Source organism: Castor canadensis, chromosome 11 (genome assembly GCF_047511655.1).
Source record: "Castor canadensis chromosome 11, mCasCan1.hap1v2, whole genome shotgun sequence".
In the NCBI taxonomy this organism is placed as follows: domain Eukaryota; kingdom Metazoa; phylum Chordata; class Mammalia; order Rodentia; family Castoridae; genus Castor; species Castor canadensis.
The window spans coordinates 89,215,444-89,239,382 of NC_133396.1; the positions used below are offsets into that span (position 1 = coordinate 89,215,444).

The window sequence follows — 23,939 nt, forward strand, 5'->3', positions numbered from 1 at the left end:
CCGGAGCGAGGGGCGGAGCAAGGGCGGGACGCGGTCTGGAGTCGGGAGTACCGGGCCTCATTAATTGGAAACATTCCGGCAGTAAGGTCCTCTGTCTTCCCACGCGTGACGCGGGCTCGGTGACGTCGCCCCCTGAAGGCTTGGAGGTGCGCCAGGGTTGACCGTGCAAGGCGATTTAGGGGTGAAAGAAAGAGGAACGCAGAGGGAGGAGAGCCCCAAGGCACAGAGTCGTGGAGGCTCCTGCAGGCATGGGCTTTGCACCGCATGGACCGCGCAGACCCTTCTGTACTCCCGCTCGCGGCCCACTCCTGTCGGGGGGGGCCCACCTCCACTTGCACTCCTCTTTTAGAGTGAGCGTCTGGATTGCTGACTGCCCCAGCCTGCCTAGCCTTGATGAGCCATCTCTCTATCGGATGTGGCAAGACCCAGAATTGTGGGAACTATATGTCATAGGAAGTGGCTTTCTTATTGCAGCAAAAATTCCCGTACCAATTTCAGTACCAGGGTAATGTAACCAAACTATTATTGTGCCTCCCTCCCCGGAGCCTGTTATGAACTACAATATATTCCTCACAATTATCCTGAAATCTAAATATTTGTTTAGTAAATCAAATCAACACATACTTCTGGAGACCAACTGTATGCACGACAACTTTCACCTTGGGAGGTGGGAAGTTTGAATCTATTTATTTTCTATGTGTCAAACTCACGGTAGAAAGGATCCCTGTTCTCTTAGAGCTTTCATTCTACTGTGGGGAGACAGATGACAGACAAAACACATACAATTAAACAAGAATATAATAGGAAGGGACAAGTCCTATTCATAAAATAAGGTTATGTGCTATGCTAGAGAGTACTTGGAAGTCTGCCTTGGATTGTGTGGACTGGTCTGGGAAAGACCGGATATTATAAGTAAGCTACTCAGCATGTGGTAAGTGGTCTGGAAATGGTAGCTATTATTTGGATGATGATAATGGTTCCTGCAATAACTTGTATTATCCCTACTATGTGCCCTCTGCCAGGCCTGGTGATACAATGGAGAGATAGAGTTCTGCTCTTACAGAGAAGGCAACTATGTGCAATTATGATACAATGTACAATTATGATGCATTACATGGACTGAATATGTTTTTTATGCTGAAGGGTGAAAGGTGCAAATGTAGCTGAGAGAAGGGAAAATTCCCTGGAGGAGACTGGTAGATTAAGGAAGAGGGATGACAGGGTTGTGAGTGGTGAGTCACATGGTAAGTTTTCATCATAGTGATGTGTATGTGTATGCTAATCATATTTACCCAGATCTCCACTGAGCAAAGAGAGTGAGAATATTGGCAATATTTCTCGACACTCTAGAAAGGTTTTTATTTATTTGTTTTTATTAGTGTATAAGAATTATACAAATGGATTGCTCTGTGATATTTTCATACATTCATATAATGTACTTTGATCAAATTCATCCCCTCCTGTTATTTAAACAATTTTAATGGAATTTATTATTCCAATTCCCTGTTATTTAAACAATTTTAATGGGGTTTATTATTCTATTTTCATACATGAATATAAAGTACTTTGATCATATTCACTCCCCCATCATGCTCTCCTTTCACTCTCTTCTCTCTCACTGGTCTTCCCTGAAATAGTCCCCTTTTACACTCATGTCATTAATATTTTTTGGCAGTACTGGAATTTGAACTCAGGGCCTCACACTTACTAGGCAGGTGCTCTACCACTTGAGCCACTCTGCCAGTCCTTGGCATTAATTCTTTAAAGGTCTAGATTCCATGTATGAGAGAGAACACTTGATATTTGCCTTCCTGAGTTTGGCTTATTTTGCTTAACATGATGATTTCCAGAGTTTGTCTTATTTTGCTTAACATGATGATTTTCCTGCAAATGACATAATTTCATTCTTCTTGACTAAAGAATACTCCATTGTGTATCTGTACCACATTTTCTTTAACCATTCTTTGGTTGGTGGGCAACTAGGCTGATTCCATAGTTAGGCTGCTATGAATACTGCTACTATAGAAAACTTTTTAAATCTAGCATAATATTTTACTTCCAGCTTTGATTTTAAAAGCACTATATTTTAACTCTGTACAGAAGAAAGAAGAGCTGAGAAACAAGAGCAATTTAACCTTAAAGCACTATTAATGAAGTGTTGTAGAGATGGGCTAGAAACAGCATAAATCAAAAATATGGAGAATGAATTCAGATCTCGATCAAAAACATAATTAGACAACTGTGGTAAATGAAGCAAACATTGTAAGATAAATGCCTATTGGAATTTACAGGGCCAGAACCTGTACACTGGCAGTGCTCCTGCACTTTGCAAGCTTTCTCACTTTAGTCTTTGTGGCACTTTAAATTCTCTTAAAGTAACAGTTAACACTTTAACAACATGATTTTTCACAACATACCTGGATTTCTGTATCCTGAAAAGTCAGAAAAATCTAGCAACACCATCCCATGTCTGGAGAGCAGCCTGCTTAGAGTTTGTGTGTTCTCTGTTATCATGAAGGTCCCTACCACCTACTGATATTAGAGTAGAATGGGGTGGAAACAAAATAGTTCTTACATTCCTATCTAGGAAAATGAAAGGCAAAGGGCCATGTGTTTCAGGCAGAAACCTGACCTGACATCTTTTTTTGTAAAAGTAAAGAATGCTCCCATGTATTTAATATGTAAACAAAGTTGGGAATAAAAAAATCTGCCTAGCCTGGCCCTTGCAAGAATTGAGTTTGACTTCTGACTTACACCCTGGATACTTTGTGAAATAAGCCCAATTCCAGGAAAGTTTAAGGCCATGCTCCCAAGTGCTAGTGAGAAGTTCAGTGGGAAAGGAGAGAGAAGGAGGGAAGAGGGAGACATTCCAGGAAGAGACCAGAATGACTAGAATGTGGAAAGGAGAGACTTTGAAGAGGGGGGAAAATCTCTGATATCAGAAAAAAAATGTTTTAAAGCAGCTTAAGGGGTTGGAAAGAACACTGAAATCCTTAGAATTATCTCTAAAGGGTCAAGAAGGAAGGGATTGTGGAGATTTTCAGAGAGCTAAGACTTTTGGCTCATCCAGTCTCTTCTGTCCTTACTGCTTTGGATGAATTGAAGAACAAGTGAAGGGATTGATAAGGGCCATTTGGGAAAACAGCAGTGAAGTGTGATCTCTCTGTCTCTCTCTCTGTGCACATGCACAGTTATGGTTTGAATTAAGATAACCCCCACAGGCTCATGTATTGAGGTCCCCTGGTGGTGCTGTTTTGGGAGATTCTGAAAACTAGGAGGTAGGACCTAGCTGGACAAAGTATGTCTCTTGGGACATGTCTTTGAAGGCCCCTCCTTTGCTTTCTGCTTCCTCTCTGCCATGAGGTGAGAAGTTCCTTTACCACATATACCCACAGCCATGATATTCTGCCCAAGTATGTGGAGCCAAGCATCCATGGACTAAACCCTGTGAAACCATGAGCCAAAATAAATCTCCCTTCAGTTGTGTATGGCATTTTGGTCACAGCTACACAGAAATAGTATAATATATATATATATGTGTGTGTGTGTGTGTGTGTGTTTGTGTGTGTGTGTGTATTATGTTTGCAAAAATTGTATAGGATATTCACAGGAATGATATAATAATAACTCAAAACTGCTAATATCACCCATTCATATTAAAAAGGAAATAAGCTGTGGTATAGTCACATGTTGAACCATTAAACAGCAAGTAGAATGAAGTATCTACAACTTCATACAGCAATGTGGACAAATCTTGCAAGCACAATGTTGAATTTAAAAAATAAGACAAGAGCACATACTGTTCGATCTATTTCACATAAAGTGCAAAAGGAGGCAAAATTAACAGTGCTGTTAGATGTCAGTGTGGGAGTATGTAAGGTGGCACAGGGTAGAGAGGAAAGGGTGGAAGGGGACCTGTGAAGGGAGTATTCTGCATTTCAAGTGCTCAACATGCACCTGTGGCTAGTGGCTGTGTTATTAGACAGCTTGGTTTTAATATTTTTTCACCTTTAAAAGTTCTACGTGGACCCAACATTTCTTCCTGCTATCACTCACTTCTCTATTCATCTTTCTCTTTTTCTTCTTCCATATTTTGAAATTCATCTTGTTAAGTCCAAAGGAAGCTTTTCATTAGATTCACAATGAGGGTCAAATTTCTGTGAGTTCCAGTGACAGTGAGGCAAGCCAAGATAGGAAAAGTTCAGGACTCTTAAAACATATTTGATTTAATTTTGTATTTCAGATTGAATATTCTTCTTTTTCTCTGAGCCTTCTTTGCAATTGCAAGTATGTGCACATTATTCACATCCTAGGGTGGGGGTGGGAGCAACTCAATCCATCACACACTGGCCCCAAGTGCTACCCAGACCTATCCCCACTCATCGATTATTGGTGGTTGGGAATCACTAGGTTTTTCCCTCCTGTAGGTTAGCATAGGTTTTGAAGGCACCTGGAAACAGGAAGAGGGCCCCTTTTCTCTCTCTCTCTCTGTTTCTGCCTCATATCTGACAGAAGGTATGTCTATTAGTAACTGTTTCCATAATCTTTAATAAACCCCATTACCTCTCTTACTACACCCACGTGTCCTGCCTGAATGCTTCTATGTGGGACACAAAGAATTTGGGAATCTTCTGATGAGAGACTACATGAGCCTACAACAGCAGTAGGTTTCTGAGCCTGACTCTGGAGCTGAGCTCAGTCCCAGCTTTGCCTCTTCTTCCAGTGAGTCTCTATTTGCTCTCTGGAGGGAATGTGGGCCAAGATAACCTCATTAAACACAGCTCCAGATCCTCAGACAATCTCTTTAACACCATGGTTTCAAACACTAAATTTGACAGGTTAATGTTAAGGCTCTTAAATAGAAGAACACTCTCTCGAAAGAAACCCATCTATGGTGATTATTATTCAATTCAAGACTTGTCAACATTGTATCATGGCTTTGTCAGTAAAATAAATACTTCTGGTGTTCTGAATGTATGGCTGATATTTAGGTGGCATGAAAATCTTGAGTGGAGGACAGGGGCATCTGGAAGATACAATCTCTTTATCTCTAAGATTTGTTCTCCACTTTCTGAGTGATGAGTTATCTCTAGCAAATGGTGGGAATAAAGAGAGGACCTTTATATTCTGAGGAGTGTGGATTTGTCCTAGTCAAGCTACTGAGCTGGAGTGTCTTTAAATTAAATTCTTTCATTTTACAGAGGGCTGAACAATTAAGGATATGTAAACAGTATTTACACATGTCATCCAATCAGTCACACTCCTTCCAATGAGTCCACTGGGCAGATAGGTGTATTTCACAATTATCTAACCCTTTGTGAAATTTTGAGTGGTAGAGTAGAAACTCAGAAGTTAATAATTTACTTAGGTGTGCAGTATGTTCTTTTCTTTCTTTCTTTTTTTTTTTTTACATACAGAAAGTTTTATTTCCTTCTGTGAGCCCTCATTTTCATATTTTAAACAAATGAATGGCTTACTTATAAAATCAGGAATAAACAAAAATATGCTTTTAATAATTAAGGTGAAAAAAGGCATGTGTTTGTTCCAAAACAGCTTACACCATCATCCAGGCAAAGCTGCTCAGGTCTAAACACACCTTTGACTTTTTTTTCCCCACTTGATACTAAATATCTGTTCCACCTCCCAAAACTTGCATAAACATGGACATGGAGGACTCAGCAAGGCCAAACAAGTACACAGTGCAATTTACTTCTGACCCTGGGCTCTGTCAAGGAATGCTCTCGCCTAGATGCTCCCCAGTCATCCCAAAGTTCAAGTCTATGTGATTTCAAAGAAATTTATCCCTCTGTTGACCTTAAGTATGTTCTTTTTAATAAGCACTCAGTCTTCATTTCCATCTCACGATGGTTGAGAGACTAACCAAGTTTAGTCTGAAAAACAAATCAAAAGTGCATGTCTGCTGGGCATTGGTGGCTTACACCAGTAATCCTAGCTACTTAGAAGGTGGAGATCAGGAGGATCACAGTTCGAAGCCAGCCTGGGAATAGTTTAAGAGCCCCTGTCTTGAAAATACCCAATGCAAGACAGGCTGGTGGAATGGCTCAAGTGGTAAAGTGCCTGCCTAGCAAGCAAGAGGCCTTGAGTTCAAAACCTAGTATTGCCAAAAAGAAGAGAGTGCAGGCCTACTGGACACTTGTTACTCTTATAATGTTGCACGGTTCTGTTTTGGTACCACCACCATGGTGAGAAAGAGAGGTGGGTAGGATAGGTGGCTGGTTCAAAGGGAAGCATCTGTAACAAAGGATAAACTAATTGTACATATTTCTGTTTCTGGGCTGCTGAAAAGAAATGTCAACAGTACTGCCTTTTTATATACAGGTAGATTTGATTATATTTATACAGACTGATTTATGTTGATATCTAAAACTGTTTACAAATTGAGTTATTCATGTATCTTCTTTTCCTCTACTAACTCACTCATTTACTCATTCAACATTTTGCCTCTGTGTGAGAGGCACCGATATAAGACCTGCATGAGCTTATGCTCTTTTCCCTTACTTCTCCTCTATTTTCTTTTCCTTTGTCATTCCCTTTCTCTCAAACATTTCTTCTTTCCCATCTCTTTTTCTGTCAATATTCAAGTTTATATTAAAAATAATTTTCTCTATTAATATCCAGCACACTCAAATCAGGAAGATACAGGGTTTTCATTTATTTTTCATTATCATATTAATGTTTTACTGGGGGTACATTGTGACATTTACAAAAGTTTTTGCAATATATCGTAGTTGAATTCACCCCCTCTAACATTTTTCTTTATCTCTCCCTCCCTTATTCTTAGAATAGTTTCAACATGTCTCTTTTTTCCATTTTCATACATGAGTACCTAATATTTCCACTACAGTCACCCTCCTACACCCTTGCCTTATATCCTCTCCCCTCCCACTGGTGCCAGTCCCCAGACAATTTTGAATAGTTATAATCGCAAGGATGGGCTACACCCCTGCACGTTAGCTTTACTGCTAACAGTCCCTGCTTATGGAACAGTTGGAGGTATGGGGGGAGCACAAGCAATTCTAGGCTTTCTACTGAGATGAATTCTATAATGTCAGACTCAAAACTCTTACCACTGCTTTTTAAAATCTGTCTTCATCCTCTTGCAGTATAAGTACAACCTTACTTCCCTCTGAGACCATTTTCGATTGTCTCTACCCAGATACCGTGCCCATAGACAGTCTGAAAAAGTTAGTTACCTGGAGGCGTGTCACCCAAAAATAGTTTGGAGCTGCTCCAGTTAGGATAACCTGTGAAAACACAAGGGCAAGTGTTTACTGTTCGTCTGGAGTGGACTCTTGAGTACTGGAATGTTTGGCTTTGTGTTTTTGTGTAGCTGCCTAGCACATGATTTGTTTTACTTGCTCAACATGATCTTGGGGCTTACTTAATAAATATTTACCTGTAGCAATGATTAAAAACTAGGAAGCTAGGCTGGGTATTTTAGGGGGATTTATTCTCCAAGAACAAATAAATAATACTGACTTTTCTACCTTCCTTTCCAAGCTGGGGCTTTTGTATTTCAGCCTGGGATTCTAAATTGGAGCCAGAAACTGTGGATGGAAGGAGGAAACAATCAGTGAAAACAAGGACAGAGATGAGTGTTGGGAACCAAAAGCCACAGTCTGACAAGGTCGCTGTGGCTTAGCAGCATTCCGACAAGGTCAGAATCTGTAGGTGTACCATGTCTCTGTCATGGCAATAAGAATGCAGGGTGGCAAAAACAAAAAGGTTGTACTAGGTCAGAGTGTTTTTGATGTTTAAGTCTCTTCTTCTTTTGTATAAAGCTGGCTGAGAAAAAAAATTTTGCCAGTTGGTCATCAGACTGCTGGCCCTCTCGATATGTGTCTTGTCTTGTCTTGTTCATTCCTGCCCTGAGCCCTTTCGGGTTAAAGATCTCTGCGATCCTGGCAGATGAGAGGTATTAGGTATCGCAGGCTGTTTCATATTAGGTATTTAGTGAGGACGTAATTTTTAGGTTATATTGGCCAACACTCTGTATAGAGCAAGTAGTACCTGGCTGGAAGAAGAGGCAAATGTGGGAACCTGAGCTCAGTGCCTGAGTTATACTCAAGGAAACTGCTGCCACTTCTAGGCCCTGGAACATACTGAAATTTGATAAGCAGCGTTTGTGGCAGGTTTCAGGAGAGTGGGCATCCACTCTTTTGTGAAGTACCTGCTTCAACTAAGGTATTTACAGTTTTTGAGGTAAGAAAAAAAGACCTCTTAGACACAGAAGGGCAAAACAGCTTTTTTTTTTTCCTAAAAGTTTTTTAGCTTTAGAATTAGGTTGACAGTCCATTTTGAGTTTTGTATAATATATAGGTTAGGCTTATCTTTTATATAAGAAAATATAACTATTTTTCAATAGTTATATTTTCAATCCTTGCACCCATAAGTTTGTTAAAAATACCACATTTTCTCCAATGAATTCCTTTTGTACATTTGTCAAAAATCAATTGATCATAAATAAGAGGGTTTATTTTTAGACTCTCATTTCTTTATCATTTCATTTTAATGGGCAAGTACACAGATAGTATTTATTTATTTTTGTGGAGTCATGAGCAGGCTCAGGCTACCTGGAGAGTTATTGAAATAGGCCATTGGTGAAAGCAAAGGGTCAGAAAAGTTAGTGACTGTCAAGTGCAAAAGTTAAAAAGGAGTGACCTTGTTGACCAAATGTAGCACCCACCACGAATATGCTTGAGGGATCTGTGTTTTGTCTCACTGGATTGGACTTTCATTTCTATTTCATTTATTTATACTTCTGTTTGCCAATGTCACACTATCTTGACTACTGTAAGTCTTTAACATTAGGTAATGTAAAATCAGATCTCCAGTTTTTGTTTCTTTCTAATGTGGTTCTTTGGTTTTCCATACAAAATTTTGAATCTACTTATCTGAATCTACAAAAAAATTAATGCTGGAATTTTGATTGAGATTGCACTTATGCTTTAGATAGGTTTTGTGAGAATTGATACTTAACCATAAGGAACCTTCTAATCTGTGAATACTTATTTAGGTCTTCTTTGATTTATTTCTTCAATCTTTTGTATTCAGCAGATAGATTCTTTATATATTTTATTAGATTTATACCTAAATATTCCCTTATTTTTAATGCTATTATAAATGACATTTTTTAACATTAAAATTTCAACTGCTCATTGTTGGCATATAGGAATATAATTGACTTTTGTATATTGACTTACATGTATTTTGCCATCGTGCCAACTCATTTATTATTTTAGGGATTTTTGTAGATTTAAAAAAATTCTACAGCGACAATAATGTTATCTATGAATAATGGCATTTTTGTTTCTTTTCTCTTTATGATTCATACAGAAAACAGAGGTGAGGTAGAAACAGTCTGATTGGTTAGAACTTATGTCTATCTTATTTGAAAAAGGTTTGAGCAGTTAGTCACTGTGATTGGCTGAAACTCAGTTACTTGTTACAAGAGTAGATTTCAGTCTATTTACAAATCAAGTTAGATTAAAATTCCCTCCATTCAGAGAAACATTTAGGCCAAACATAAAATACGTATAGAGGAATTTTTAGAGCAAATTTATTACTTCTCTCCTTTTGATCAACCTCTGTTTTCAAATTTTAAAAATTGAGAGGTGAACCAAAACTTTGGCCATTAATATCACTCTCTATAACCATCATATATGGATTCCTTTGGTCTCAGTTCCTTCTGAGTGATAACAGAACAGTGGATCTTGTAGGATGGTAATGAGGGAATAGAATAATAGAAAAAAGCCCTGGTCAATACTACGTTACTCTAGGTTACTTTTTGTATGGGTTAAAGAAGAAGGGACTTCCTTATTATGCTGATTCAGGTAGACTGGAATCTCCTATTTTCAGGAAAATAACTATTCTGTTTGGGGTTTTACCTACTTCCTTAAATTTCAGTTTCATTATGTTGCATTTAGTATGAGAGACTCTATTTTGTTTTGATCGGTTGGGGCCTAATGAAGGTACTCAGTCCAAAACAATGATCTCCTATAACTTCATTTGACAATTTCCTTCCTTGTGGTCAGGTTCTTATTTAGGTGAGAATGTGAGCAAAACTTAGGACATTAGTCTCTTCTCACTTACTGTCATTTTGGGTTTCTAGCCTCAACATATCATTACAAGTTTTTGTGCCATCATGATCATGCATTTCTTTGAGTTTTTTTTTTTTTGTCATTCTAGTAAAACAGAGGTTGTTTGATGTTCTACAGATGGCTGTGTTCAAATAATTAAAACTTTGGAGATAATACTGTGCATCTCGGAGACTTCTACTATGACTATCAGAAGGATAATGCAAAGAGTGTGGAATATGCTTCTTAGTCAAGGTCTCTATGAACCAAACCAACTAAAATTGAACAGATCAAAGAATGAGCCAGATAAAGAGTCTACCTATTTTAGCCAAATTCCTTACAACTACGTTCCTATAATACCTGATGTATTCATCTGTGTACCACAAGAAGTATCAGAACAAATTTCCCCCTGTCCAGTCAGTAGGTAGCAATTATATCATTTAGCATCCAGGACTTGGTTAAATTAGAGCAAAGAGTGACAACTTGAAAGTTACTTACTAAAGGTACTGTATGAAGTTCTAATTATATCATTATCATGCCAAGTGAAAAATATAAAGGAAGAGTTAAGAGAAAAAGAGTATTTTTATGAAATTTTGTTTCAGTGTCTTGGGGTAATCTCTCCACAGCATGAAGTCAACAATTTCTTATAAATTTTGATATTTTCATTTTCATTCTTTTTTCTAGTGACCTTTGTGGCTTTCTCTTTGATTCATGAATAATTTAGAAGTGCATTGACTTCCAAATATTTGAAGATTTACTAGATATCTTTCTTTTTATTAATTTCTCATTTAACTATTTAAGTCCACGAAGATACTTTGTGTGATTTCAATTTTTCCAAATTTGTTAAGGTATGTGGTCTATTCTGGTGATTATTCCAATGATCCTTGATAAAAAAATGGTTTTCTGCTTTTCTTAAGTAGAGTGTGCTACAAATGTAAATTATATCAAGTGAGTGTAACGTTCAGGTCTTTATATAATAATATCAGCTTTATGTCTGTTCCTATCAATTGATGTTGAAGTCTCCAACTGTAAGTATGGAGTTAATAGTTCTCTGTAGATTTCAGTTCTATTTCTGTTTTAAGCTTTTGGAGCTTCTCTTATTAGGTGCAAATATTTGATTGTTATGTTTTCCTTATTAATTGACTCTTTTCTGACTATGTAGTATCTTTTCTTATCCCTAGTAATATTCCTAATTTTAAGTTCACTTTCTCTAGTAATATAGCCACTTAGTTTTTCTTCAATTAATGTTTGTAAACTAGCTCTTTTTCCATCCAATTACTTATAACATATCTATGTCTTTATTTGTAAAGTAGATTTCTTGTAGATAATTGGGTATTGTTTATTTTTAGTTCAAGCTGACAAATTAAACTGTTTTAATTGGTGTGTTCAACTATTTACTTTTAATATAATAATTGCTATTACTGGATCCATTTTATTTCTTATTTTCCAGTTTTCTCCTCTGTTTTTCATTCCTGTGTTCTCCCTTAATATTTTTATTATGTTCACTGACTCTTCTTCATTTTGAAACTGAACTCATCAATTTAATTTTAAATTTTAGAGAGTATTTCTTTTTCACTTCTAAAATTTCCAGTTGGTTCTTTAAAGACCTTTAAAATAGGCTATTTTTAGAGTAGTTTTAGGTTCATAGCAAAGTTGAACAGAAAGTACAGAGAGTTCTCCCACATCCCCTGCTCCTACACCTTCATGACTTCTCCCACTATCAACTTCTGGCATCAGAGCGGTACTTTTATTACAATCAGAGAACCTGTATTGACACATTATCACCCAAAGCCCATAGTTTACATTAGGGTTCGCGCTTGATGTTCACATTCTGTGGGTTTGAACAAATGTGTAGTCACGTGTCCACTGTTATAGTATCGTACAGAATAGTTTTACTGCTTTAAAAATCTTCTGAGTTCCGTCTATTCATCTCATCTCCCCCTCCCTGCTAAACCCTTCCAACTACTGGCTTTTCTGCTCTTTCTATAATTTTACATTTCCCATAATATTATATATTTGGAATCATGTAGAGTCAGTCTTTTTCAGATTGGCTTTTTTTAGTTACTAATATGCATTTAAGTTTTCTCCATATGTTTTCACTTGATGTCTCATTTCCTTTTTTTCCTTTTTCACTTCAGTGTCTTCACAGCTGATAACAGTGCAATAAGGCTACATTGAAGTAGAAAATTCTTATAAGACTCTGAAGTGCAGTATGATTGAGAAGAGCTCCCTGAGTTATGAAGTTCCCTGACTTAGCACTGATCATTTGTAACTAGGGTAAAAGAAAGGCCTGATAAGGAAACCCAATGAGTCAGCAGAGTATCTATCTCCATATAAGGAAACTCTTACACTTCCCACTGGGAACATATCTCAGTGGATTAGAGTTTTTGCCTAGCATGCATGAGACCCTGGGTTCGATCCCTAGTACCACAAAAAATAAAATAAAAAACTTCACACTTCCATTCTCAAAATCAAAACTCACCAACCTGACCCTTGGCTTCTCTATATAGTGAGGAAGCATTGGAGAGTTGGTCAAGAGACAGTAATGATTATCCTCCTTTACACATAAAAAGAGGAATATGTCCTCAAATTTAATTAGTGTGCTATTCTTCCTTATCTAGGTATCCTTACAGACTTCTAGAGCCCAATCCAGAGTCTTTCACATCCAGCTTCCAGTAATGGTTCCCAGAGGTGAAAAGGTAAAACTCTGGGCTCTCCAGAAAGCAAAATAGTTAGACCTGTAAGAATTCACAGATGCATCTTGATGTTCATGTCTAAACCTCAAACTTCTCAAATCATTAAAAAGCCTAGCATTGTGATTAATTATTACATTTTCAAAGGAAATCTCAGAAGCAATTGGGTCTGTCTGTCAGTGTGGTGATGGGCTGGGCAACAGGCCCTGGGCTCACAGGTTGGGACTTGTACAGCTACACTGACCCACTCCTTGCCAAGGTGGCTCCCAAATCCTGAAGCAGCTCCATATATGTTTTACAGCACATTTTCACTAGCACCTGACACATTTCTTGTAGGCATTCTCTCTTTTGGACTATTTTGGCTTGAGTTGCTGTAAAATCATTTTGCCTTCCTTTTTAAGACTCTTTAAATGTTGTGTTTCTTCCTCATGGAGAAATGGATGCAGTTTCTTAGCCTTGCCCATCTCTTTTTGTAGATACCCACAGCAGATCCAAGGGCCGGTTATTTTGTTCTCTTCATTGATGTTTCTCTGATTTTTGTGTATCTTTCTTGTAGCTTCTCCTGGTGTTCCTTGGCAGCCCTTTTAATGGAACAGTGTCAGGAGTGTCTGCTCCTGACAGTTGGAGCAGAGCAGACAGAGCAGGCTCTTGTTCTCTTCTCAGAAGATCTTCTTTGTCCCCTGTCTGTTACATACACATATTCCTTAAAGCTCAGGATTTACCTGAGACTGGCAATGGAGACCAGATTCTTCAGAAGAAAATTGGTTTTAAGGTCTCTCTGCTGGAATGGTTCCCTGCATACTGGGTAACAGCCAGGAGTTTGGGCTTCTTGCTAGAAAAGTCAGAGATAGGATGGACAGAAGGTGTGCCCACAGCAGATGGTGACTGAGTCTGCAAAGTAGTTCATGCAGATGAAGCAGGTGAGTTCTTTCTGGAAGGCTGTCTAATTCTGTTTTTCTAAGGAAAGTGTCTATATTCTCACCATTGTTTGCATAGAAGTAATAATATTAATTCAGGTCCAGGATCAGGTGTGAAGGTGGCAGATTTGGAAGTCTATGCATCCAGAGGAATTAAAAATACAGTCTATCTGTTCCAGGAAAGACTTTGCTCATTTCCTTCTGATACTGAAGAACATTTTATTGTGTGGATTTGCCACGGTTTATTTATCCCTTCATCTCCTTATGGTTATCTTGGTTGCTTCCAAGTTTTGAAGATTAGGAATAAAGCTGCTACAAATATCCATGTGCAAGTTTTTGTTTGGATATAAGTTTTTAAATCATTTGAACAAATGACAAGGGTGATTGCTGGATTGTATGTTAAAAGTGTGCTCAGTCTTGTAAGATAGTTCTTTTTTCAAAAAATAGTTTCCATTTCTCTACCCATAATTTCTGTTTTTTTCCCCCTTTGTTCAAGAGTACTCATCTTTACTTTATGAAGTATAGAAATACTAGCTGCTTTAAAATCTTGGTCTGAAAACAGAATGAAATTTTGTTGTTTGTCATTTGCAGGTAAATGGATGGAACTGGAGAACATCATCTTAAGTGAAGTTAACCAGGTTCAGAAGGCCAAAAGCTGCATGTTTTCTCTCATATGTGGAATATAGACCTAATACAAATACAGCAATATTATGAAAAATAGGTCATGTTAAAGAGAGTGAGGGTAAAAGAAGGAAGTTAAAAAGGTGAATATGGTTGAGGTACTTTCTATACAAGAATGAATATAGAATTTTCAAACTTGTTGAAATCAGCATAAGAATGGCGACTAAGGTAGAAAGAAGAAAAATAGAGATGAACCAAATTTGGGTTATAATACATATACACTTGGAAATGTCACAGTGAAACTTCCTCTGTAGCTATCTTAAACAAATAAAAATGTCATTTTGTTTCTTCTATGAAATTGGAGAACAGGAGGGCAGAACAAGTCCTGTCTGAGGGGTTGGTACCAATGGGATTGGGGAGGTGGTGGGGAAAGGGTGTGGGAGGGTGAATATGGTGCAAATACTGTGTACACATGTATGTAAATGGAAAAATGAGAACTGTTGAAACTATTCCAAGAATAGGGGGGAGTGAGGATAAAAGAGAATGATGGAGGGGGTGAATTCAAGTATGATATATTATAAGAACTTTTGTAAATGCCACAATGTACTCCCACCCAGCACAACAATAAAAAAAAATTTTAAAAATTATAAAAATCTGGGTCTGGTTATCTTAACATCTTGTCATCTTAGGGATGGAGTTTTCTGATAGCCTTTCCCTTCAAAATTAGTCACCCTTTCTTGGTTCTTTGTTGAGTAACTTTGCATTTTATTCTGGGTATTTTGAGTATTGAATTTGAATGGTTCCAATTAAAATCCTCCTAATCTTGGTTCAATAGCTCATTTCTGTAATCCTAATTACTTGGGAGGCTGAGAGTGGGAGGATCTCAGTTTAAGGCCACTATAGCCAAAAAGTTCATGAGACTTCATCTTAACCAACGGCTGGGCATGGTGATGCATGTCTGTTATCTCAGCTATGTGAGGAAGCAAAAAATAAGATTCCAATCCAGGCTGGCCAATACCAAAAGGTCTTACAGAGTGGCTCAAGTGTTACAGTGCCTGCCTAGCAAGTAGGCTCTGAGTTCAACACCCAGTATCACCAAAAAAAAAAAAAAAAAAGGAAAAAAAGAAAAATCCCCCTGAGAATGTCAAATTGTTTGATTTTTCTCACATTGTATTCTCTGGGTGACAGTTCTAATATTATCTCAGTTTTTGGAACTTTTGTTAGGCTGCTTGAGTATGTTCCATGCATGTGTCCCATAGGGTTAAAGATAAGCTGTGAGCCATTTCACACAAAGAAGTAGGAATATCCCTTTCTCTAACTCTCATTTCTCCAAGATTTCCCCAGTCACCCATCTGTGTGGTCCTCCCTATTCCTTGTCCTCTGACCAGTTTTGGAACTTTGGCTGCCTCTGCTGATACCAGATTTTGCAACCAAGACCAGTTTGGGTGCTATGTGGGGAAAGAAAAAGAGACAATTTACATAAGGCATTACTCTAGAGCTCTTTGGGTCTCTGTTTGACCAGCAAGGCAGAGTTTCTACTCTGCTATGCTACTTGCCATCCTGGCCCTGATAAGTTCCCATCATTAGCAAGCTGTGAAAGAGAGAAAATGGCGAAGGAGGAAAAGGGGGAAAAGAATGAGAACATGGGGATTCCTTCCCATGATCTCCAGCTTAAAAGGCCCCGTATCTTGTCTTTTGTCTAGAAAGAAGAGATTTGCTTGGAATGTGAATGGTCTGCAGCAGCACTGTTGTAGTTCCATGGTTTGCCTGCCCTTGGTTGAAGAAATTTCCATAACTAGGATACTGTGAACAGAGTCAAAATAAACATGGGTATGTAGATATCTCTACACTAAGCTGGCTTTGATTACTTTGGGCATATATCCAGAAGTGGTATGGCTGGATCTTATAGGAATTCTGTTTTTAATTTTTTTGAGGACTCTTCATGCTGATTTCCATAGTGGCTGGACTGCTTCACACTCCCACCAGCAGTGTGTAAGTTCCTCCCCCACCCCACGCTTTCCAGCATTTGTTACTCATTTTCTTGACGCTTGCTATTTTGATTGGGGTGAGGTGGAATCTCAATGCAGTTTTAGTTTGCAAATCCCTAATGGCTAAGGATGTTGAGTATTTTTTTCATGTATTTATTAGCCATTTGTCTATTTTCATTTGAAAAATGACTGTTCGTTTCATATGTCATTTATATATCAGATTACTTGTTATTTTAGTGCTTAATTTTTAGAGTTGTTTATGTACTGGATATTAATATCTGGCAAGGATTTTTCCCAGTCTTTTATGCTCTCTCTTTACAGGGAAAACTATACAGCATGGAAGAAAAAACTGTAGAAGACACTAGGAAGTGGAAAGATCTGCCATGTTCTTGCATTGGCAGAATTAATATTGTTAAAATGGCCATCCTTTCAAGAGCAATATACAAATTCAATGCACTCCTCATCAAAATTCCAATAACTCTTCACAGAAATAGGGAAAACAATCCTAAAATTCATATGGAAGCACGAAATCCCCAAATAACCAAACCAATACTGAGCAAAAAGAGCAAAGATGGAAGTATCACAATACCTGACATCATAGTAACAAAAATAGCACGGTACTGGCATAAAACAGACACATAGACCAGTGAAATAGAATAGGAAATCCAGAAGTAAACTCATACGGCCACAGCCATGTGACTCTTGACAAAGGCACCAAAACACACATTGTAAAAAAAGCAGCCTCTTTAACAATGGTGCTAGGAAAATTGTATATCCACAGGTAGAAGACTGAAATGAGAACCCTATTTCTCACCCTGCACAAAAATCAACTCAAAATCACTTAAGGACCTTAATGTGAGACCTGAAACTTTGAAAATACTAGAGGAAAATATATACTCTTTTAAGATATAGGCAAGGACTCAATTGCTTAGGAAATTAAGAGCAAAAATTGACACGTGGGATTGTTATTAAATATCAGCTGTCTTCTGTATCTCTTCATTGGTAATCTTTCTCTTCCTTCTCAGTCCTTTTGTATCCTCTAATCGTGCTGCTTTTCCTCTCTCTCCACCCCATGCTCTTTCCAACCAACCTACCCATACTCATCTCTTTGAAAGGATCTTGTCCTTCACCAGAAGTTCAACTACTACTTCTGGGAATAAGCCCATCTTTGGTCCTCATCTTTAGCCTCTTTTTAATTTTCTTTCCCCCAAAAGATCCATGTTTCTTATAAAAATTAAGACATATGTTTTAAAACATGGATTACAGCCATTATATGAAGTTGTTATTGCATTGTGTCAAATGACATAAACCAAGCTCAGAAAGCAAGGTTTTTGCTCATATTCAGAATCTAGCCATCATCATCATTGTCGTAGTCATCATCATATTACGTGTGGTTGTATTATACACGTGTGTATAATACTGTGTGTGTGTGTGTGACTCGATAGGGTAGGGAGCCTGAACTGGGGCCACAGACTTGCTGGGTTGGAGAAAGCAGTTGAGTGGAGCAGGTGTTGATATTCAAAGGTGGTTTACATAAAAGATTTTGATTTTAGCATTTGGAGAAGACTTGAGATGGGATCTCTTGGTGAACAAAACCTGGGCTGTGTGTTTTGTGCCTTCTTGTCCCTTTTTCTTCTGCTTTCTTAAAAATCTCGCCCTGTTCTGTAGACTAAATCTGAGGCCTGTGGAGACAGACACTACAGGCAAAAGACTTAGATGTAAAAGGAAGCAGTCTTTGGGAAGGGGGCTTTCTTCGCATTTCAGTCAGAATGTGGCAGGTCTCCAGTGCAGAAAGCACTGAAGTGAGCTGTATTTTGTATTGCACCAATTTTGTGGGTTTAGGGAACTCACATGCATTGGGAACCATATTCTGCAATGGGGTGGGGCAAGAATGAGCAGAGGGTCAAGTGGACAGACATAAGAGCATAGATAATGAACAAGTTAGCACAGGCAACCCATGGGAACTACAGAAAAGAACTGGGTGGAATGATTTTGCTGAGGGGAGAGGTGCTGGGGCCAAAAGCCTGTGTGTGTGTGTGTGAATGAGTGTGTGTGTGTATCTATCCATGCATATCTATATGATTTGTCTTCAAAAAGGGACTCTTCTATATGTGCTATTTTATAATCTTTTTAAGTTTAATTTTATTTTTGAATTAGCATACATTAGTAATATGAGAGGATTTCATGTGGTAAATCTTTTTTCTCAGTAATATATTGAAAATCTTATCAAGTATAGAAATAGTCTATCATTTTAATGGCTGCATTATATTCCATTGCATGCATGTGTATCCCATTCATTGCACTCATATGCAAGTATCATAATTTATTTAACCATAATCTATTTTAGGTTGTTTTCAATTTATAACTAATTTATTATCAGTTCATTTTGTTATTAAAATAATAGTGCACTTTTCTCCTAAAAAATCATACTGTTCCAGCTCCTCATACTTATTATCTTAAAGTCCTGTTTGGTGCTCTTAAAATGTTTTGACCTGTTTCTGCTCATCTTTTTTGCGTATCACATTAAATTTATTCTCAATTTGATTTCAGTAACCCCTGGTACTGCCCCAAAGGGAAAAGGCAAGTGGACCCTTATAGTGCCCATGTATCACTCACTTTCTTTCTACCATTTCATAGGCCATGGTCTGGAATTATGTATTCTAAAGTATAAGCTTTGAAACAATGGATTAGACTTCTTGGGGACATTTTCATTTTAAAGGCAACACAGAAGTTTTATAAGCAAATGACTGAAATTCTTAGGTATGTGGGAGAAATGTTTTGTTTCATTTTGAGGATGTATGGGAAGGAGGTAGGGAATAGGTACACTTAGAAACCCTTGAATTGAATTCCATTAGGACATGATCTATTTTTCTTGAATGAAAGACAGACCCTATTAGTCTTGGTCTTGATAAGAATTCTCGATGCCTTGCTCTGAAAGTTGTCACAACACAATAATTTTTTTGATGGTCCTGGGATTTGAACTCAGGGCTTCATGCTTGTTGGGCAGGCACATTACCCCTTGAGTCATGTCTCCAGCCCTTTTTGCCTCAGGAGTAGTTAGGAGTAAAGCTAGGAATACAACTGGCCGAGACTCTCTTGTCTTATCACACTGCCTTTTTTAGAAATGAGACCACATATTTTATACCCATTGATCGCCATCAGAAGATATTTAGTAAGCTCTTAGTAAGTGTCCAGTTTCATGATGGATGAAGCTGGATCTAAATGCTGATAAACATGAATAAAAGTGGTAGCTTCTTGCTATGATTGAGATCTTAATTGTCCCTGGGTGTTAAAGGCTTGGTCCCCAAGGTGGCATCATTGGGAAGTGGTTGAACCTTAAGAGGCTGAGCCTAAGTGGGAGGTCTATAAGTTATTAGGGGTATCCCCTTAAGGTGATAGTGGAACTCCAGCTCTTTCCTTTTTTCTCTTTTTCTTCCCATCCATGAGGTGAGTACTTTTGTTCCTCCAGTCACTCCTGTTATGATATTCTGTCTTCTCACAGGCCCAAGGAGTGGTTTTGCTCAGTTGTGCGCTCACACCATGATACTCTGCCACACCACAGGCCCAAAGCAATGGGGCCAGTTGATCATAGGCTGTAACCTCCAAAATTGTGAACCGAAACAAACCTTTCTGTTTATGAGTTAATTTCTCTCAGGTATGTCATTCTAATGATGAAAAGCTGACTAGCATACTCCTTTTCTTCAGGAACTAAAAATCTGGTTGGAAAGAAAGTATATATTAGGTATGCACACACAGAACATATATTAAGTACGTGGACTTAAATTTGAGCCATGGGAAGTCAGAGGAGACCTCAAGGAAGAAATAGGATGCAAGCTAGTTCCTGAAATGTGGGCAGAAAAAGAAAGAGGATGCAAAATGCATCAGAGCAACCTGAATAAATGAAGCCAAGATGATTTGTGCTTGGGAGCAAAGCTTAGGTCAGTCTGGGCAGAGTAGAAGTTACTGGAAGTGACAATTAGCTGAACTGGTGGTAGATTCAGTGGTCAGTGCATCACAGGCACTGAGAAGATATTTTTCTGGCTGAAGAGGTGTATTCTTTGTACACAAAGCTCAAGCAGATTTGAGAGGACTTGTCCAAAGTAATATAATCCTACAGTGGTGTCACTTTCTTTTCTTTCAAGGACCACTAATCTCCAGTAGGAATGTTATAAACAATGTAAGCACAAACAAATATCCTTGTACACCCACATGTGAAAAGTAAATTTTATCTTACAGTGAAAAGTAGAAAATGTTCAAAGCACCCACATTTAAAATGAAAACTAAAGGTTCTTAAAGCAAGTAGTAATGATTTATCCTTGGGTTTAATGTACAGCCTTTTACTGCAAGGGAGGGGTAGCATAAGAGAGAGGAGGAAATGAGAATGAGGCAAAGGGAAAAGAAAAGGAGAGAGGAAAATTGATGAAAAGGGTGAGAGGTAAAGGAAACACATGGAGAGGAAAAATCTGGAGAAAGTGGGTAGGAGGAAAAGGTGGAGTGTGTAAAGGTGAGGAGCCTGTTGGTTTAAGGGTGCATGTTGTTTTTGGAGTCCAGTAGCTCTTTTCACTGGGGAACAGAGTGGGAGAGGAGGAGAAGACATGACCCTTGATCTGACTTCTCCAGAGGCTTTAGCAGTTGTAATCTGAGAAATAACTTTGTTTTTCACTTCCCATCTTTATTGTTTAGTTTTGGCAATCGGTATTTTCCCATGGGATTTTGAACATCTTCACCTTGTGACAAAATTATTTAAGACTTAAAGATTTAGTAACCTTATTAGATTAGTAATTTAGTAATTAATATTAGGTTATATAAACATCACTTGTGTTTTGCTTTGGTGGAATTTTAAACCTGACAGATTGCATTAATCTTTTTTTTTAGCATTGCATTTTTAGCACAATGTACGGGGGGTACATTGTGACATTTACAAAAGCGCTTGCAATATATCTGAGTTAGATCCACCCCCTCCATTATTTTTTTGGGAGCTTCTCAAAATATAATTTAAAACTTTTTTGTACCAGTACAATATATTAATTTTACAAATGTAAAGTATTATAAGTTGTTAAAGCATTTGCAAAATCTCACATTCTACTTCAGCTTTATTGCACAATTTCTCTAAGAAAAAAATTTGAAATTAGAAAACATAAGAATTCTCTCGATGTAGAAGAGACAACCTGATTTTCAAGACAATACTCTATAAGAATATCTACCTGGAAAATAACAAATTTTCACATGACACTAAACTGGACAGAGGCTTTGGCAATTCCGGTACAAAGCTCTATTTTAAACCAGTCCAAGATACTTAATCCAAACTCCATCATCATTCTTCATTAGACTAAACACAGATCTGCCATATGATCCAGCAATCCCACTCCTAGGGATACACCCAAAGGAATGCAACTCAGGTTACTCCAGAGGCACCTGCACACCCATGTTTATTGCAGCACTTTTCACAATAGCCAAGTTATGGAAACAGCCAAGATGCCTCACTACTGAGGAATGGATTAAGAAAATGTGGTACTTATACACAATGGAATTTTACTCAGCCATGAAGAAGAATGGAATCTTATCATTCGCAGGTAAGTGGATGGAACTGGAGAACATCATTCTGAGCAAGATTAGTCAGGCTCAGAAGACCAAAAATCATATGTTCTCCCTCATATGTGGACTTTAGGGCAAATGCAGTAGTGTTGTTGGACTTGGGTCACATGCTAAAGGGAGAGCACATACAGGAGGTATGGGGATAGGTAGGAAACCCAAAACTTGAAAGTGTTTGATGTCTCCATTGCAGAGGAGCTAATACAGTAACCTTAAAACAACAGAGGTCAATATGGGAAGGTGGCGGGAAGTAGTGAAGAGGTCAGGTAGAGATGAATCAATTCAGGTTGTAATACACCTGTGCATGGAAGCAATGCTAGGAATCTCTCTGTATAGCTATCCTTATCTCAGCTAGCAAAAACGCTGTGTCGTTATTATTATTGCTTATGTCTTCTCTTCAACAAAATTGGAGAAAAGGGCAGAACAGGTTTTGCCTGGAATTGAGAGGAGTGAAGGGGAGAGGGAGGGGATGGGGGAGGGCAGGGAGGAGAAATGACCCAAACAATGCATGCACATATGAATAAATGAATAAAGAAAAAAAAAAGAAGCCTAGGTGGTTTCTTACTCTTTAAAAGGCTGAGGTATTTCTCAGTGTAAGCATTCTGAGTATCTCTTCCTTATCAAAACAACACTTCCAACATTTGCAGGTTGCTGGTTGGTTTTTTTTTCTTCATGTGGATTATCTCTGGCAACTGTTTTTAATGACTATTAGTGAGCCATTTTAATTTATGCTGGTAGAAAACATAAGTTAAATGCATTTAAAAAATCTATCCTTTGCAAAAATCAGTTTATACATTTGCATCATAAAAATTAGTGTCAAGACTGTCAAGATGACCTTTGTATGGTTGTATATTAGTTGATTTTCCCAGAATTGAGGTGGCAGATGTCCCACTTTTCTGTGTAGTGTAATCAGGAAATAAACCAAAGCACTTGGAATCCCAAGACAGTTTATTTAATAAGACTGATTTTAGTGGGATATAACCCTGGACCTATACAGCAATATAGGTGTTAAAATACTGACTGCAAACTTTGGTGGGAATTTAATTTGCCTCAGACAATAAACATCAGGAGATGCAAAAGGAAAAATATTCACACACATTACTGATGGGGTTGTAGAGATCATAGAAAAGGAAAACAAAATCCTCATTTATTAGAACAGAGAGTCACCACATTGATAATATATAAAAGCTAGAGGCCTTTTCCTATTAAAGCATGTTGACTCAATCTCAAGTTTTTCAAATTTATGTTTTTTTGGGCTGGGAAATTATCTTTTTGGAACTTATGACCTACATAAGCAAAGTCAAATATGACATCACACATTTGTGTAAAGAATTATTAAAATAGTGGTTATGCACTCACAACATTATTTTCTTTTATCCCCCTTGTTAGTTTCAACTCTCTTTCATACATGAGTACATAATACTTTCACCATATTCTCCCTCTTTCCCTTCACCCATTGTTTATGTCATCCCCCCTTACACTGGAACTCACCCCTATATAGGAACTGTTTTACCTTCTTGTCCTTCATTCTTTAAAAAAGACATTTTTACTTAAGATTTCCATACACACACACACACACACACACACACACACACACACACACACACACATATAATATCCAGAATTGGTTTACCCCCTCTATTATTCTACTTTCTACCTTAGTGCCCTTCTTATGGTGATTTCAACAGGTTTGAATGTTCCATATTCATACTTGTATAGAAAGTACATCAACCACATTCACCTTCTTTGCTTTCTTCATTTCCCCCCATTAATGCCCTCCCTTTAGTGTGACCTATTTCATATTCTTGTCCTTCATTGTTTAGGTGCTTATTCATTGTTCAGTGGGATTTTTGCCTTAGTATTTTACCTGTGAATATATTGTGTCAATCTGTACTTCCTCACCCTTTTCCCCTATCCTATGTTGTTCAACAGTTTTCAGTGTGTTTCATATCTTATTCCTTCACAGATGTGACATATTTCATTATTATTCACTGTCTTTCTCTCCTTCTTTTCCTGCCCACCCCCCCCCCC

General features: G+C 37.9%; 1 long non-coding RNA gene across 3 annotated transcripts; it reads left to right on the forward strand.

The window, feature by feature from the left end:
• Window positions 1–20: 20 nt before the first annotated feature.
• Window positions 21–22,349, forward strand: LOC141413865 (uncharacterized). 3 transcript variants are annotated; one of them, XR_012438826.1, is made up of 5 exons: window positions 21–7,678; window positions 14,299–14,471; window positions 16,032–16,158; window positions 16,263–16,320; window positions 16,638–22,349. It is a non-coding gene; the product is annotated as an uncharacterized lncRNA (long non-coding RNA). The 3 variants fall into 3 exon arrangements; XR_012438827.1 differs by having other exon boundaries at window positions 23–146; XR_012438828.1 differs by lacking the exon at window positions 14,299–14,471 and having other exon boundaries at window positions 23–146.
• Window positions 22,350–23,939: the final 1,590 nt, after the last annotated feature.